This window comes from Myotis nattereri, assembly GCF_964212035.1.
Source record: "Myotis nattereri genome assembly, chromosome: 3".
NCBI classification, from domain to species: Eukaryota; Metazoa; Chordata; class Mammalia; order Chiroptera; family Vespertilionidae; genus Myotis; species Myotis nattereri.
The window spans coordinates 204,674,999-204,692,242 of NC_138077.1; positions in this window are offsets into that span (position 1 = coordinate 204,674,999).

The window sequence follows — 17,244 nt, forward strand, 5'->3', positions numbered from 1 at the left end:
TGTTGCCTTCCTCTACTCTACAAAGTCCTGTTCACCATTCAAGGCCCAGTTCCACTGTCACCTCCTCCATGAAGCCTCCCCTGATACCCCGGTCCATCAGACACGCCCCTCCCTAGGGCTTCCACAGCCTATGAGCACTTGTCTGTCACATCCCACATCATGAAGCACAGTAACCACCCTTGTGCAACAGCTAGTCTCCCCCACTGCCCAGGGCTGTGAGCTCTGTGAGAACAGCAGGTCCATCCCCTTCTTCTTGGCCCATATCCCAGATTCCTGAACAGGGTGCAGCTCAGAAGAGAGACTCTTAATGGGGCCACCTTCCAGGTCCTAATGCTTTACAATAATTGCCAATGCTCATACCCACTTTCACTTTCCAGGTGGGGCAACTGACATGCAGAGAAGTCCAGAGCCCAGTATTACACAGCTGGTGAGTAGCCAGGTTCGATGAGACAGGAGGCAGCCTTCCTCCAAAGCTTGTCCTTGCCCTCCCCCAGGTGCTTCCCAGTCTATGCTGAGCACAGGGGAGAGAGTGATGGAGGGGAGGAGGGAGAACCAGGAGCCTGGCAAACTGGGGTTGTGGGTCTTAGGGACACGGGACTTCCCGATTGCACCCTGAGCTCCCTCAGCCCCTGCCCGCTCTCCAACTCCACAGGCAAGGCCTGTGGTCTGGGGTGCCGTTTGGGCCCTGCAACTGCCTGGGGTGCAGTGTTCTAGGCTGAGAACAAAGATTGGACCAGCAGGTACCTGCAGCAGGTGTGGTGTGATCTGATTTAGATACAATAAAGGAATTGCAGGAAAGGGGGCGGGGAAAACAGAATGCTGGGGCCCTGGCTCTTTAGTCATCATGCTGATGGCGGGGAATGCCAGCATCAGGGCTTCTGGGGTCAAGGAGAGCCCCCCCCCCCACTTGCCAAGGAATATTTGCGTCAGAAAGAGATTGGAAAGGAGTAAGTTTGCCTGGCCCCTGTATCTACAGTACTACCTGGGGTCAGAGTCCCTCATGGCCACTTCCTGGTGGCCTTGGGTCAGTTATTTGGCTGGGCTCTGCCACTTGCATATTGTGTGACCTTGAGCAAGTTACTTAATCTCTTTGTGCCTTGGCTTCTGCATCTGTAAAATGGGACCAAGATGGTGCCCAGGTCCTAGGAAACTGAGAGGATAAAGGAGAGAATGTCTGCTGAGTGAGTGGGCAGGAGCCGGGCGGATCCTGATGGGCTGAGGGCTTCTCTTCTCCGCCTTCTTCCATGGGCCCTCCCTTCCTGGGCTGCGTGACCCCTGTGCAGGCTGCCAGGTCAGCAGAGCCGGGAAGATCCTTGGTTCTCTTCCGAAGTGCCCATATCAGTAACCCTCTGATTCTGCCCTTGGAGATGGAATCTGCCAATGTTGTCCAAGAGACAGTATGGCAGACCTCCTCCCTCCACTTAGAAAGCCATTCTGGAGACCGCTCACCCTCATCCTGTCTAGGTCCCCCCAGATTGTATCCACAGAGTTGGGGGGCTGAATGGGCTTAACCAGACCTGAACCAGATGCAGACTGAGCCCACCAAGCAATTCTGGCTCATTTCCTCAGATGCTCTGCCTTCTTACCTTGGGCTAGGGGTTCTCATCCTTTTCCCTGTCGCCTACCCTACTAGAAGTCCATGCTGTCGCACCCCCCACTGGGAGCCTGTCCTCCAAGGACCATTCACTCACTGACCTGTACCAGCACCCCCATCAAAGTGGGGGCAGGATTTCTGGATCTGATCTGATGGTCCAATTGTTCTAGGCTTCTAGAATCCTGAGGTTCTCACATTCTGGTTCCTTCTTTCAGAGCTCTTCCCCTTGGGCCCACACCCAGCTGATATAGCTAACAAATCCATGTTCCCGCCCTCCCCCCCGCATCCCCACGCTCCAGCCAGCTAAGACCACTTGTTCTTTCCCCAGACAAGCCCGGCTTCGCTGCTTCCATATCTCTTTGATGCTGCTGGTTCTGCCACCCCCACCCCAAAACCCCTCTCTGGAGGAGCTCTTACCCATCCTTCAAGGCCTAGCTCAAATGCCACCACCTCCATGGAGCCTTCTCGGAGTCCCGTACTAGGTCTGATTGCCCCCACTAGCACAGTTGGCACCTCTCAGCTCAGCCATCTCATTATCCATGTGTGGTATGTCCATTCAACAGTATATGGGGCACCTACTGTGTGCCGGACACTTGCTAGGCTGGGCCACAGAGGTCAACAGATGGACAAGGACCCTGCCTTGAGGCCTTGTGTCGGTCCTATTCCCCACCCACCCAGCTGGGCTGTCAGCTCCTAGAACTCCAGACCAGAGCTCTGTGTCTCCGCTGTCTGGTCTATAGCTGGTGCTCAGCAATGAACTGAATGGATGAATGGCATGGGCTCATTTGCTGAATGAATGGATGAGTGGGTGAATGGAGGAATGAATAGGATGGAATGTTTCAGGGATGGGAATAGGCCTTGGCTATGGGTTCAGCTAAAGTATCTAGTAGTGGGCAAAGTGCCTCTATTTCAGCCCAAAGCCAGTAGGATTCCATCCTAGAAATGCTGTGGTCTCCTTTTGGGTGGGGAGTTGGGGGGATGATCAGAACAGAAAATGCCCAGATCTCTCAGTTTTTAGTTTGAGGACAGTCAGCCCTGGCCACCCATGGCTTCTGAGGCAGCCGGGAGGTTGCGTGGGGACTCGCTGGAGGAGGGGGAAAGAGCCACATCCAAATTTGAAAACTCCAGATAATTAAGGGCTGTCTGTAGGGTTTCCGAAGAGAGACTTTCTTGTGTAACATTAAGGAGAAGGTGGTTTAAATACCCATAAATGGTGTGGCTGATAGGTGGACAAATATGGGTTCCCTGGGGGACAATGAGGTTCCAGTGCTGGAGTCTCTGCCCTCTGAGGGTCCCTGAGAAACGAGCCCCCCGTCGCTGGGAACATCGGACTCCATTTACACAAGCTCAGCTTACACCCACCTTTCCAGGGGTACACTGGCCAGATGAGGTCCCCCGGCTGAGCTGCCAGCATCCCTGTGGCCCCATTGAAAGGCACTAAACAGTTCTCTACTTGGCTTGACCTCGCCCGTATCGCCAGCCCGCCACTCCCCGACTGCTGAGGAGCTGATGGCGCAGAGGGAGGCCTATTGTAGAATCCAGCCTGTAGCCCTTCCCTTCCAGAACGGCTCCCTTGCGCTGGGGCTCCCAGGGAATCAGAGAGTCCCGTGTACCGTGCCCTCCTGGACACTGAGTGGCACCATGACAGACTAGGAAGCGGATTCCTGCTCCTGGGACCTGCCTTGCTTCCTTCATAACAAACACTTTCTCATTGGAAAACCTTTGAAACTCAGTTTTGCCCTCTGCCTAATGGGCACGACAAGTGGTGGTTTCCTTCCCAGGGCTATTGTGAGGGTGACTAGGGAGGTACTGTGTGTGAAGTGCTGACCCCAGCCCTCTGCTTGGCATGGCCCAAGCCCCCTTTCCAATCTGGCTGGACTGGGGACACTCGTGTGACCATAAGAAAGCTGCCAGCTTGGCCAGTGGTTGCTCAGGACATGTAGTTGGAGGGTAGTGCTAGGAGAGACCCATTCACCCAGCCAGACAGGACAACTTGAACCTGAGTAGGAGCCCAAGGCCAGGGTCCTAGAGGAGCTGCTGACCTAAAGCCCCTGGGTGCCTCTTCCACTGTCCCTGTTCCTCCAGGATTGTCCCTTTCCCAGTGGAACCGCAATCAACGTGTCTGGTAAGGAGAGGCCACCGGCCGGGGCAGGTGCTCACTCAGAGCTGAACACAAGGAAAGGAGCCGGGAGGGACAGAAAGGCCACTCTTCCCTCTGGGCCCAGGTCATCCTCACTAGCAGTGCCTTCCACCGGGGAGCAAGCCACTGGCCAATGGTTGGCATCCCTCCTGGAGGGTCATCTGGCCAGGACTGGAGGCTGGTCTTTCACAAACCCCAAGTTACCTGGGGCTGGGAGGATGCTCAGAACTCCAGCCAGCCCCGCGCAGGAGCCTCAGCCTATCTCACGACAGAGAAGCAGTGTTGTCTGCGGGCCACTCCTCAGGGCACAGTGCCCACCTCCCCTTGGGCCCTAGATCATCACGGGGTGGGTCGGGATTGGAAAAAGCCAAAGCACTGTCCCTGGAGAGAGAAGCCAACCGAGGCTGGGCGACGAGGGGACTGCATGCGGCTGCCACATCAGACCCTGGGGAGCCTGCCCAGCCACCTCTAGGTCAAGTTCAATCTACAATGGCCTGCATAGGTGCATGTGTGCGCGCACATGGGCGCAGACACAGGGCATCCCACACATGCACCTCTAAACATGTAAGTACATCTACACATGTCCTCCTGACCATCTCATGTGGCTCACTCCATGCATGTCACCACCCTCCGGGACACACCCCTACACACACATGTCGGACACTTTTCAAGCACTCAGTGACACCCCCTCCTCCTCCTGTCCAGCTAGCCAAGGGAGCCTCTGTGCCCTCTGCCCCCACCCCTGGGCAGGAGGCCTGGGGTTCCCTGTGCCCTCTGAGCCCCTGCCCAGCTGCGGCGTCCTGGCTGGGCTCAGACCGCTGATCCCAGGAAAGGCTCCCCCCAGCCAGCGTGGAGGAGGGGAAGAGCGCTCTGCCTCCTCCCAGTCTTCTTCCGAAAAGGCACAAAAGAAAGCGACTAGGAACAGAGAAGGGGGTGCCTGTTGCTCTTGGGGGGCGGGGGAAGGAGCGCAGGGAGAAGGTATGCCCCTGCCCCCAGCCTCTGTCTGCGGCGCTAAGGTGCACTGTGGTGCGGATCGCCCAGGGAGTCAGGGAGGAAACTGTTGCAGCTGCGGCGGGAGATGTTATGACGGGACTTCCAGCCGGGGCTTGACGTGTTAGCAGACGCCACTACTGCACTGCGGTGGTCCCCCTTGCCCTCCCGCCCTCCTCCCTCCTCCAGCGGACCCCCTCTCCCTCCTGGAGCCCCGCTTACCTGCAGGAGCCGGGGGACTCGGGGCTCTGAGAAGGGTACTTGGCCGGCTGGCCAGCGGCTTTGGGGACAGTCACCGGGAGGGCAGCGGGCACGAGCCCGTCAGCTAGGGGTGAACAGCTCGCAGAGCTCCTGACCGCTGGGGCCCTGGAGGACAAACGGGAGATAGGGGACTGGGAGGTGGTGGAAACAGGTGGCAGGAAGGGGGATAGAGAAAGGGGGGAGACAGAGAGAGAAGAGAGAGGGAGAGAGAGAGGGAGAGAGAGAGAGGAAGGAGATGCAGAGAGAATCACACAGAAAAGACAGACAGAGAGAGAGAGAGGTGGGGGGCAGTGAGAGGGAGAGAGAGAGAGAGAGAGAGAGAGAGAGAGAGAGAGAGAGAGAGAAGAGAGAATTCGAGCAGCAACATGTGGTCGTGTTATCTCTCACTTCTAATGCTGGAGCACCCGGAGCCGTCTTCTGCTGATCCCCCTCTCCATGAGGGCAAGCACACAATGTACACACACACACACACACACACACACACACACACACACACACACTCACACACGCACATGCCCACAGAGGCACACGGATCCACCACACATACACCTTCCCGCGCGCACACACTCCGGACAGCCCAGCTGCCGGCCCTCATCCCCACACAGGCGGCACCAGCCCTTACCTTGCCCCAGAAGCAACACGTGTCTGGGCCAATAGTCCCTCTGTCCAGAGTGCCAGCAACTGCCTCCCTGACCAAGAGGAGCTGGAGGGGGCACCTAGGGCTCAGCACCCCAGCCTGGCAGCCGGCTTGATCAATGCCCACATTGCGATGGCTGTTTAGGTGGCCTGCAGGAAGCAGAGCCATTTGTTTTGTCAGAGCGTAACCATGACAATCACCCCATGCGCACATGCTGGTGCTACTCTCCCCTCACCCCGCCCCTCCCCCTTTCTCCCCAGCACAGGAGAAAGCAGGAGGCCACGTAGCAGCCTCTGCTAATTCCTGCTGGGGCTAATGGCGAGGACCTGGCCAGTGCGAACAAGTCTGCGGGCAGCTCCTCCCTGGGAAACGGAGCACCGTGAAGGGCCTGTCCTGCCCTGGGGACCCTCTGCATGGGACCAGAGCCAAGCTGGCCTCCCCTACATCTCCTTGTCTCCTGGCAAGTCCATTCTAGGGCCAAATGATACAAGCTGTCAATCCAGTCTTCCCTTCCCCCCGCGGCCATGATGCAGCCCAGCAGATGGCTCTGCCCATAGCTGGGCATGGGCAGGATAGCTACTGAGACTTTTGGTCGTGCCTGTCCGGCCTTAGAGTTCCCGAGTCATCCCCTCCTGCCCCGGTCATGCCAAAGCCACAAGGGAAATGTCAAGGCTTTTAGGTGGAGCTCTGGGAAGCATCAGGCCAGAGGCCTGGCCTCTGGGTACAGCCTTGGACAGCCCACAGAGCCAGAGGTTTATTCTGATCAAGGACAGATAGATCTAGAAGCCAAGAGGTCTGCCAGGTGGGACTGTGAAACCTCACTTTGGCGTCTGGAGTGAAAGTGTCCCCAGTTGAGAGGGTAGGTGCCCCAGAAGCACAGGGCAGAGCTAGTGATCACACACCTACGCATCTCATTTAATCCTTATAAAACCCCAAGGAGAGGGGCTTTATTCCAATTTTATAGAGAAACTGCAGGTTTGAGAGCGGGGATGACTTGCCCAGGCCACACAGCAAGGAGGTGGCAGGGCAGGGATGCAAATTCATGCCGATCAGATTCCCCTGCTGGGAAGTTTCCATTCTGCCAGCTTGGTCTTATATCTGTCACCGCTCGAATCCCCGAGAGCTGTCAGTCCCACCAGACCTTCATTAAACGTCAACCCGAAACCCTGTCACTGCAGGTGTCAGCCAGCTTGAGAGGGGAGGCCCAGGAAGAGAATTTTGGAGAACAGTCTGGAGGGAGGGATCTGGGGGTACTGCTGGGCAGGGTGAATGGAGGGTGGGGGGAGAGGAAAGGGTAGTAGCTAGCCTGTGGGAACACAAACTTATCCGGCGTGGCTATGTTGCCTCGGCTGCTTCTGCATGCTGCTAGGGTGTGGGATCAGCCGTAAGTAGAAAATGAGGGTTTGGGGAATGGAACGTTGACTTTCCCCATAATGAGGACTAATCAAGATACAAGGCAAAAACCACTTCAGTTAATACTTACGGTCACCCACAATGAACCTGACTTTGGTTCCAGTGGTTAGAGAAGGTGATGGTGAGCAAGACCCAGATTCCAGGTACTTGGCCACATGGGGAAGAGGCACAAGGATTCCCAACCAGCCTCTGTCCCACTCGACAGTTCCCTAAAGTCTTTGCGCATTCACTGTCCATTGAATCCTCACGATCACCCAGTGCCATCAGCAGAATCAGCCCTGCTCTAGATGGGCGGGACCTGAGGCTGACAGGTGACAGGTGTGCCTGGGACCTGGAGTGGCTCTGAGCCCCTTTTCAGCTCAGAGGGTTCCGGATTCCTCAAGGTCAGGGACTAGGGCTTAAGGGCACGGCCACTTAGAATTCTGAGCCTTCCTCCAGGCTCCCAAAGCCCCATGAAGTTCCAGATCTCTGTCCCCCACTTAGCTCCCCATCCGGGTTCCATATCCACTGGTCATCCTTCCAACTCGGTCATTACAAGCCTGGAGCTTGCATTTCAGCACCAAGGTTCCCCGGGAATGAAGATCAGCTTGGTTGAGTAGCCATAGGCCATGAAGAAGAAATGAGAGGTGGCAGGAGACAGAGGATCTGAGAGTGAATGAAGGGGGCCAGGCATGTAGAGAAGGCTTCCAGCTTGGAGGCATTTTCCAGAGCTGACTCTGCTTAAACATGCAGGGTTTCCTTATCCATTGCATTACTTCCCAGGGCTGTAGTAGCCAATGACCACAAACTGGGTGGCTTAAAGGAACAGGCATTTATTCTCTCACAATTCTGGAGGCTGGAAGTCTGGAGTCAGGGCCGGGATCCCTGTGAAGGCTCTAGGGGAGGTCTTGCTGGCATCTTCCAGCTTCTGGGGGCTGCCAGCACTCCTGGGCGTTCCTCAGCTTACAGGCACCTCACTCGGATCCCTGCCTCTGCTTTCGCATGGCCATCTTCCCTGAGCCTCTCTGGGTCTCCATGTGTCTGTCACCAAACCTCTCTTTCCTTTCTCTTATGAAAACGCCCCTGGTGGTTAATTAAAGCTCACCTGAGTCCAGTACAATCTCATCTTAGCTTGACGGTATTTGCAAAGACCCTGTTCCAAGGGCCACATTCACATACTAGGGGTTAGGACTTGGGGGGCACAATTCAACCTATTCAGAAGGAAATAAAGAAGGACGTGAGGCAGGCATGACTCTGAGGGGCCAGTCCTTGGGGTTTACAGACAGTGGGAAAGGAGCGGAAAGCAGGTGGTGGCCAAATGTGGACTCTGGTGCTGGACGGCCTGTGCTCAAGCTCTGACTCTGTCATTCCCTGGCCGTGTGGCCTCGGGGAAATTACTGAACCGCCCTGTGCCTCAGTCTCCAAGCTCTAAAATGAGGAGTGCTGCTATGAGAATCGAATGTGTTAATGTTTGCAGAGCACTTCAGAGAGCATGGCACTTCGGAAGCATCACATGAGTGTTAAACATTCAATGATTCCCGGTCCAATCTTACTGTCTTATAGGTGTGAACACTGGGATCAAGAAATGGGAGGTGACATCCCTTGGTCACCTGGTTGGGCCATCAGCTTAGAGGCCATTTCTGCTTCCTTCCCCCAGGGTTACCCTCTGGGGAGATGAAACCTCCTTCCTGATTCTTGCAGCAGTTGGAGAAATCAGGTAGACAGTCTGGAGGGGCAGCAGGAGAGGAGAGGTGTGTCCAGAGGGGATCCCAGTGAGAAGTAGTAGATTCCTCCCACTCCCAGACACACTCTTTTCCACCCACCCCTGTGTTTGCAGGAGTGGAAGCAATTGTGTGACTGTTTCTGCCCACATGGAGGAAAACAAGTCTCAGAAATGTGTAATTAACACAGTCTGAGTGAGAAGGGAAGGCTAGTCTTCCAGTGACTCAAGCTGGGGGCCCAGGACAGGGCTGACAGGCAGATCAGGAAGGCCTGGGTGGGGCTTGGGTTGGGGTGGGGATTGGTTCTTTCCTCAGAACATCCTGAGCAGGGTGGCCAGGCTGCACAGACATTGCACCTGAGATGAATCCTGTGTCAGGTATAAATCCTGATGGGGCTGGACCCAGCTGAGCATGGCTATGGGATGAAAGGGGAGCAGGTCCAAGCTTTGGAGGCAGTTGGGCTGACATGTGCCACACATTCTTGGCCAAAAAAACCTCATTACATCCTCCCTCTCTTTACCGTCCCCTTGCAAACCCTCAGCTGCTGCTAGAATTTGCATGAATGGACCCAGTTTTCCTCCCCTCCATGTATCTATGTCTTGGGCCATGTGACTAGGAGGTTCTGCCTCTAAGAAGGTGGAATATAGCCCTACCCCTTCACCTTGGGTTCAGCCCCATGACTTAACCAATGAGATGTTAGTGGATATGAAAGGCTTGTAAATTCCTTGGCTGATTTGGTCTGCTCTCTTGTGTCTGTGCCCTCATTGCCATGAGCAGAACAGGCCCCACTGGTGGAGGAGGAGTGACACACAGAGCAGGTACCAAACTTCCCCAGTGAAGCCCAGCCAAGATCAACCAATTCTTTGCTGATCTAGAATAAAGGTTGGTTGAAATCACTGAGATTGGAATGGTTTGGTTTTCAGCATTTTCTGGCAATAGCTACCTGATATGCCACCCCTTGTAGATTTCACCGTCTTGATGTCTTTTGGGCACATCCATCATCTCCATCCCTCTGCCTCAGTTCCAGCCTCCTACGAGCTCCCCACCTGGGCCCCCTGTCTTCAGTCTCACGTTCTCCCAGCCATTCCCCGTGCTGCAGCCACCCTACCTGTTATCCCCTTTCTCAACCCAGCCTAAAACCCTTCAATGACACTCCAATGGCTTTTAGCAAAAAGTTTCCCTTCTTAGCTTAGCAGTCAAGGCCCTTTTTGATCTGTCCCTGACCTCTCCCTGGCCCTTCTCATGCCCAGTCACCCACATGGACTTCTCAGTCATATGGAATGACTTGTGGTTCACTGACTTCATGTAGTTTCATACCTCTGGGGTTTTGCCTGTGTTGATCCCTCCATTTAGAAGATACCTTCCCTTCTCCATCTTCTACTTGTCTGGAAAGGAGAGCTGAAGTAGCATCTCCTTGAGGAAGACTAACATTCCCAGTTAGATAACCTGACTGAGGGGCCCCAGTTCCCATGACCAGCACAGGGCTTGGCGTACAGTAGGTGCTCATATCGGGTGAATAAATGAATGCGGGAATGAATGAATGAGCCTCTCCCAAGGGCAGTATCATGTCTAACATATGCCTTTATTTGTTAGCACCTAATGCTGACCCTGACACATACCAGGGCTGCATAAAGATTTGCTGGATAAGTGAATAAATGAGCACCTGACTCTATCATCTCAGTGTTCCAAAGAGTCATATCAAGCTGCCCCTCTCACACCCAGAGGAAATGGCAAAACTGGGAAGAAGGTGGGAGGGAGGTAGTGACATATGAGGGGCAGGGAAGGTGGGGTCCAGCTGCTCTTAGTTCAAGCAACTAGGGTTGCATTGTCTATGGAGAGTTTAAAAACAATCACACAGACTAAGATCAGTCTGCATTTTGTTTTCACGCTGCATTGGTGAAGTAAAACAATGTCAGCGATGAAATGGTCCTCCCCTGTGACCCCTCCTACCGCCTCTGCCTTGGGGCTTATAGCCTTGGTATAATGGTCCCAAGTGTGGGTCTGACTCCAGGAAGCCCTGGCAGGGTCAGGGGACACACAGCTAGGAGAGACAAAGTCAGGATTTGCACCCAGGTCTGCATGCCTCTGAGTGCACATCTTCATCTTTTCCAGGTCCTGTCCCCAGCTGGCCCTCGAGCTTGGTCTCCTCCTGCCCAGGGCTGCCACCCTTGGACTTGGGCAGAACTGGTCAGCCTGGAGGCTGCATTCCTTGCCTTTGGTAGCATGAGTCTTGGGAAAGAGGCCGCCCTGGTCTGAGGGACCAGTCTTCCTTCGGCCACTTAGACTGGCCTAAATGATGATACCTGACACTGCTGCCCATCCCCCACCATCAAACCTCTGAGTCCGGAGACTGGCCCTGAGCCTGGGCTCATCTTGTGCCATTTGTGGGGACCACTTCTCCTCTCTGAGGCTTGGTCCTCTCATCCTGTTTCCCCCTGGTGAATGCAGCCCTGTCCATCCCACGGTGCAGCCAGCTCCCTGGACGCTCTCCCCAGTTCTGCTGCCACCAGGATGACCAGGCTGCCCTCATCTTCCTCTGGGATGGTTACGGTAGCCTTCTGGCCCCTGCTTTCCCTCAGGCCCCTCCAACCTTGTCTCCATGCAGCAGCCAGAGTGAACCTGGCAAAGCATCAACCCCGCTCCCATGATACCCTGATTGAACCTGTGAATGCTTCCCATCTTTCTCAGGATGAAGACACAGGCCCTCTGTACTTCACCCAACAAGGACCGCCCTCAGGCCTGGTCCCTGCCAGCTTCTCCCACTTCACTCGCACTCCACACCTTCCAGAAACACCCGCTTCCTTGCAGGGCCTCACGGGCTCTGGGCTACCTTCTGACCCAGGGTTTGTCCAGGCTGTTCCCTTTCCCCAGAACATTCCCTCCTCCTCTCTTTGTTAGCACCTCTACTTCTTCAGGTGTCAGTTCAAGCATCACTGCCTCAGGGGACCCTCCTGGGTGAATCCCCCATTTCAGGCTCTCATTGCCTCAGCACCTAAATATTTAACACTTTGCTATGGGATCATGGGATGGGTGTCTTTCTCCCCTACTGCAATGCAAATGAAGGCCAGGACCTCATCACTTTGGTCAACTGTATGGTCACACATAGCATGATGCCTGGCACAGGGTGGCACTCTGTACATATTTGTTGAATTGCATAAGTGACATGAAATGAAACCATTGATGAAAAAGATTTTATCAAAAAGTCACCTCTCTCTCTCTCTCTCTCTCTCTCTCTCTCTCTCTCACACACACACACACACAGTTTCACGTAATCTTCAGAGCAGTCCCCAGAGAAGTTTTTGCTGTTGTTAGTTTTGTTTAAATTCAACAAATACTTGAGTGTCTCCTCTGTTTATAAAAACTATAAATCCTAGCTACCCCCTTGGAATTAGTATTACGCCCACTTTACAGATTAGGAAAACTGACAGTCAGAAAAGCTAAGGGACTGTGCCCAAGTCTCCTGGCTTAGAAGCAGAGCCCGGTAGGAATCCAGACATAGTTCCTGGCACATGGAGGGGCTTGATCCCTGCTTGCTGAGCTCAAGTGGGTTCCGCCTGCACCCCCAGTGCACGTCCCCACACCTGCTGCCTCTCCAGGAGGTGGGCTCCTGGAACTTGCAGATGACGGCTGGCAGGGGTCAGTGCTGACGGGAGAAGCCTGCTTTTCCAACAGGTGCCTGTTTCTTACTCAGGCATACGTGCTGCCTTGGTACAAACAAACAGGCAGTGACAACTCCTGGCTTCAAAGCCTCCCCAGGGTCAGGAGCACAGCTCAGCCTGGGGCCCCGGGCAGCTCAGTGAGGTGGGGAGAGAAGGAGGCTGGGGCCGAAGCAGGCATCTCGGAACAGGTGGCTGCTCGAGAGCGATTGGAAAGAGGCGAGGGAGGGCTGCTCAGGGGACAAGAAGGGCTGACTCTCTGAGGCTATTACTCCTGTAGCTCCCTCTTCTAGCTCCTGAAAAATAGACACGTTGCAAAGAGGGAAAGGAGGAAAAGAGATCAAACAAATCCTTGCAGTGCGGTCAGGGGCACTTCCGTGTGTTTCTGGCCCTCCCGTCTCTCAGGCGTTCTGCCCAGGAGAGGGGGATAATGTGCTTCTAGTTCCGGAAATCTGCAGGCCAACCTGGGACACCGTGAGTGCTCCCACTCAAGCACTACTTCACATCATCCTCACAGCAGCCCGGGCAGCTTTTGCTGCTGTTGTTTTATTTCAAGTCGACAAATATTTGAGTGAAGACAGACACTAACTCTACCGCCACAAATTCTACATTCTATATTCTCAAGACCATTAAAGATTTGGTCCTGCGAATGCAACGAAGGGGAGAATTTGAGTGACGTGACTCAGAGTCACGGGGGTGGGGTTGGTCCGTTGGATTGGGAAGCCAGGGGAGGCTTCTCTGAGGAGGTGACATCTGAGCTGAAGCCTGAGGGAGGAATCCAGCTGTTCAAAGAACAGGGGAGAGGAGAAGTCAGAGACAGAGCAGCAGGTGCAAAGCATGGGAAGGGGGCTGTGGACTCAGGCAGAGAAAGGAAGCGACACCGGCCGGGCACCGTGGGAGTGGCCCCCGCTGAGCGGAGGGCCCGCAGGAGGTGACAGGAAACAGTGCAGGTGACTGTGGAGTTGGATTTTTACTCTGAAAACCATGGACAGTCCCTGAAAGGTTACAACAGGGGAGAGATATGCTCTTGTTTACATGTATGGTATCAACCTGCCCACTGTGTAACAAATGAATTGGAGTGGGGTAAGCTGGGAGAATGTGAGTGGGGATGTTATTGTGGTAATAGAAGTAAAACATGATGGTGATGGCGGTGACTGAGATCAACGAATAGATTGGGTGTGGCAGGGGGAGGGAAAGGGAAGAATATAGGCTGAGTAGTACTTAAGTAAACAGGTCTTGCAGGACCAGATAATTAAGAGGGGGCAGGGACTAGACTATTGGCTGATTCAGATTGCTAGCCCCCTTTCCCCACCAAATGTCTTACTTTCCCCATCATTCGAGCAAGCGTGCTTACAGAAGCCGGAAATAGCAAGGTTACTTCCTGGAATTAACAGAACAAAGGACCATCTGTGTTTAGTGGAAAATCTTAAACGGCAGTTCCTACAAAATTTATGGGAACAAGATGGAGTGCCTATGGTTCCGATGGAGGGCGAGGGACAGGATGGAGTCAGCCCTTTCAAGGCCCATTGTTCAGGTTGGGCACCAATTGCGAATACCATCAGAGCGGGGACCATGCCTGCCATTGCTGTTGCTCTGTGCCCCCAGCAGCTACAGCCTCGCACGTAGTAGGTACTGGGTAAGTAGTTATTGAAGACTGAAGGGAGGAGATGCAAAGAAACCAAAGACATGACCTCTTTCTTCAAGGAGCTTGTTATACTAGAGCAGTGGTTCTCAACCTCCCTAATGCCACGACCCTTTAATACAGTTCCTCATGTTGTGGTGACCCCCAATTTCATTGTTACAAATTGAACATAATTAAAGCATAGTGATTCATCACAAAAACAATATGTAATTATATATGTGTTTTCTGATGGTCTTAGGCGACCCCTGTGAAAAGGTCATTCGACCCCCAAAGGGGTCATGACCCACAGGTTGAGAACCGCTGTACTAGAGGCTCAGTGCACAAATTCGTGCACAGGTGGGATCCCTGTGGGGATCAGGCCCCAGCTTATGCCCCCAAGTTCGCAGCCCCAGCTTGCACCTCCAGCCTTGCAGCCCTTCAGCCTTGCCTGGCACCCTGCCATGACCTGGCACAACCCCCTCACCTGTTCCATCATCCCACCTGTAGGGTGATGGGTCAGGGCCGGGGGTTCCCCCTGCCTGACTCCCTCAGTGCCTGGGAGCCAGGCAGCGGCCCTGCCCCCACCACCACTGCTGGTTGCTGTCTGCAGGGCAATTGACAGGGCAATCGGGCCCCCGCTCGCACCTGCCATGGCCTGGCAGCGCCCCCTCACCTGTTCCACCATCCCACCGCTGTCCTGCTCTTGTCAGGGCCCATTGGGACCGGCAGCAGCTCCACTGCCGCCTGCTGCCAGTGCTGCATCGCCACCGCCCACCATGTTCTGCGCCGCCTCCTGGTGGGCAGCGCACATAATAGCGAGCAGTCAAACTCTGGGTGGAACAACGGCCCGAGGGAATAATTTGCATATTCGGCTTTCATTATATAGGATGAGGCCACCCAGAAGCAAAGCCAGTGTCTCAAAGGCAGAGGACAAATAGCTGCATAACCAGTTTGGGATCTGGGACCATTTGAGAGTCAGCCTTGACATTCACATTAGCCTCGCAGAGCCTGCCTTGATGGGTGGTTTAAATTAACGGGCTAAATACACTTGTCAGTGGGCTTATACACCTTTTGGTTTGCTTTCCTGGAGCATGTTTTGTGTGTCTTGGCTGCTGCACTTGTCTTATTGCATTTACTCCTTTACTTTGGAAATGTCCTTACCATCCTCCTCCAAACACCCCTCCATCCACACAACTGTGAACTTGGTGAGGGCAGAGAGCTTTATCTTCATAACGCCAGAGGCTGGCTGGGTGCTGGGCATGTGACAGAGAACAGAGAACTGATGGCCATAATAGATAATGGAAGCTCGGCGGGTTTATTGAATAAATGAATTCTTAGCTATTTCTTGAAGCAAATTCTCCAAGGATCTCTTAGGTAATGTTTCTTGGAATTACCATATATGGCCTAATAGCCATATAACTACATTTGGGATTTTAAAACTCACTAGATGGAGGCTGTGTGATCTGGAGTAAGTCTCAACCTCTGCCTTTTAAACATAGCCTGGAACTGGTCTGTGACGCCTGACTTCCTGCTGTCTGTAGCATGTATGAATTCATAGGTGCCACTGGGGTGGCCTGGTGCTCCTGGCTGAGCCAAAGCTAGTGCAGGGCACTTAGATAGTTGCAGCCTCTGCTTGGGGAAGAAAAACTGCGTGCAGAAAGCTTTGGGTCCCAGTGCCCAGACTGGGGAAGTTATGTAAAGTACCTGGTTGCGAAAGGCATTGAAATAAAGAGTATGTGTTATTTTTATAACACAAATAATCAAGATATCCATGTTCCGTTCATCAGCAAGCATGGGTGATTCTCTTTCCAAAATATTTCTCAAATTCACCCACCTCTCACCATCCCCCCTACCCGCCCCCAGCACCTCCTACCTTGAGCTCTGCAACAGCCTCCTCACTGCTTCTGCTCTTGCTTTGCCCACAGAGTGACATTTTAAAAACACAAGTCAATGCACATCTCTGCCCTGCTCAAAACACATCACACTCAAAATCCAAACTCCTCACTTTGGTCTTGAATGACCCGGCCCAGCCTCCCTCTCCAGCCTCACCTCTTACCTCTCACTCCAACCTGTGCTCCAGTCACTTACCTTCTTCTCAATTCCTTTTGCCTGAAATGCCCTGCCCCTCACTTGCCAAGGTGGCTCTTAGGTTTCAGTATAAACGTCACCTCCTCAGAGAAGTCCTCCCTGACTACCTGATCCCAAAGTACTTCCTCCAATTAGTTTATGTAATTGAACAGCATCCTGTTTATTTCCTTCTCATAATTTTTAATTTTTCTGTTCATTTGTTGATTGTTGCTCTCACCCACTAGACCATAAACTCCCCGAAGCACAAATAGCATGTCGTATTTATTCCCATAACTTAGCAGAGTGCCTGGCACATAGGAGATGCTCAATAAGTAGCGCATGCATGAACAAATTCTCCTCAATCTTCATGGACTCCAGCATGTCGTCCACACAGTGAGGACAGAAGGGGAAAGGAGCTATTTTGACACCTTGAGGCTTTAACTTGGGGAGCACTGAACCCTGTAGCAGCACCCTAGCATAAGCAGCAGTTTGAGCACCCACAAAAATGGTACCCAGAGCACAAGGTTGTCTAGTATGGGCTCCTCTGAAGGACAACTCTTCCCCCCAGGACTTCCAGAAACACTGAAAGGAGATGACTTTGTGGGGTCCTGAGATCCTACCCCGTTGGTGGAGCCCCCAGCCTGCAGGTTTTGTGTATTCATGCTAATGATACTTGCTAATGGTTGCTCACCTTCATTTTGGCCCTTTGCTCTTAAGTGGTAAATGAATTTGCATTTGGGTTTAGTAAATTTGTCTGCATTCCTGCCAGTCTTACAGCATCCTCCAACAGAGTCAGGCTCAGCCACCTTTTTAAAGCTGGCTCTGGTAGAGGCGGAGGGTCTTCATGAAACGACGACTTATTCCTGCGGAAAATGCCTTGGTCTCAGCTCTTGTCGCAGCACCAGGGCCTGGCAGACCACTCCCAGCAGGCTATCAATGCCATGTACTAAGTATCCACATAAGGACTCAACACACAGTTTAGCAGCGCCCTGTTTACACTGTCCGCAGTGAAGCTAACTGTGGGCCTTGAGAAAGAAGAGACGTACAGTAGGGCCTTGACTTACGAGTTTAATTCGTTCCGAGACCGAGCTCGTTAAGGAGCTCGTTAACTCAAATTCCTCTGTCAACTCAATGCAAAAAATCCGCCGAGAGACAGCTGGTATCT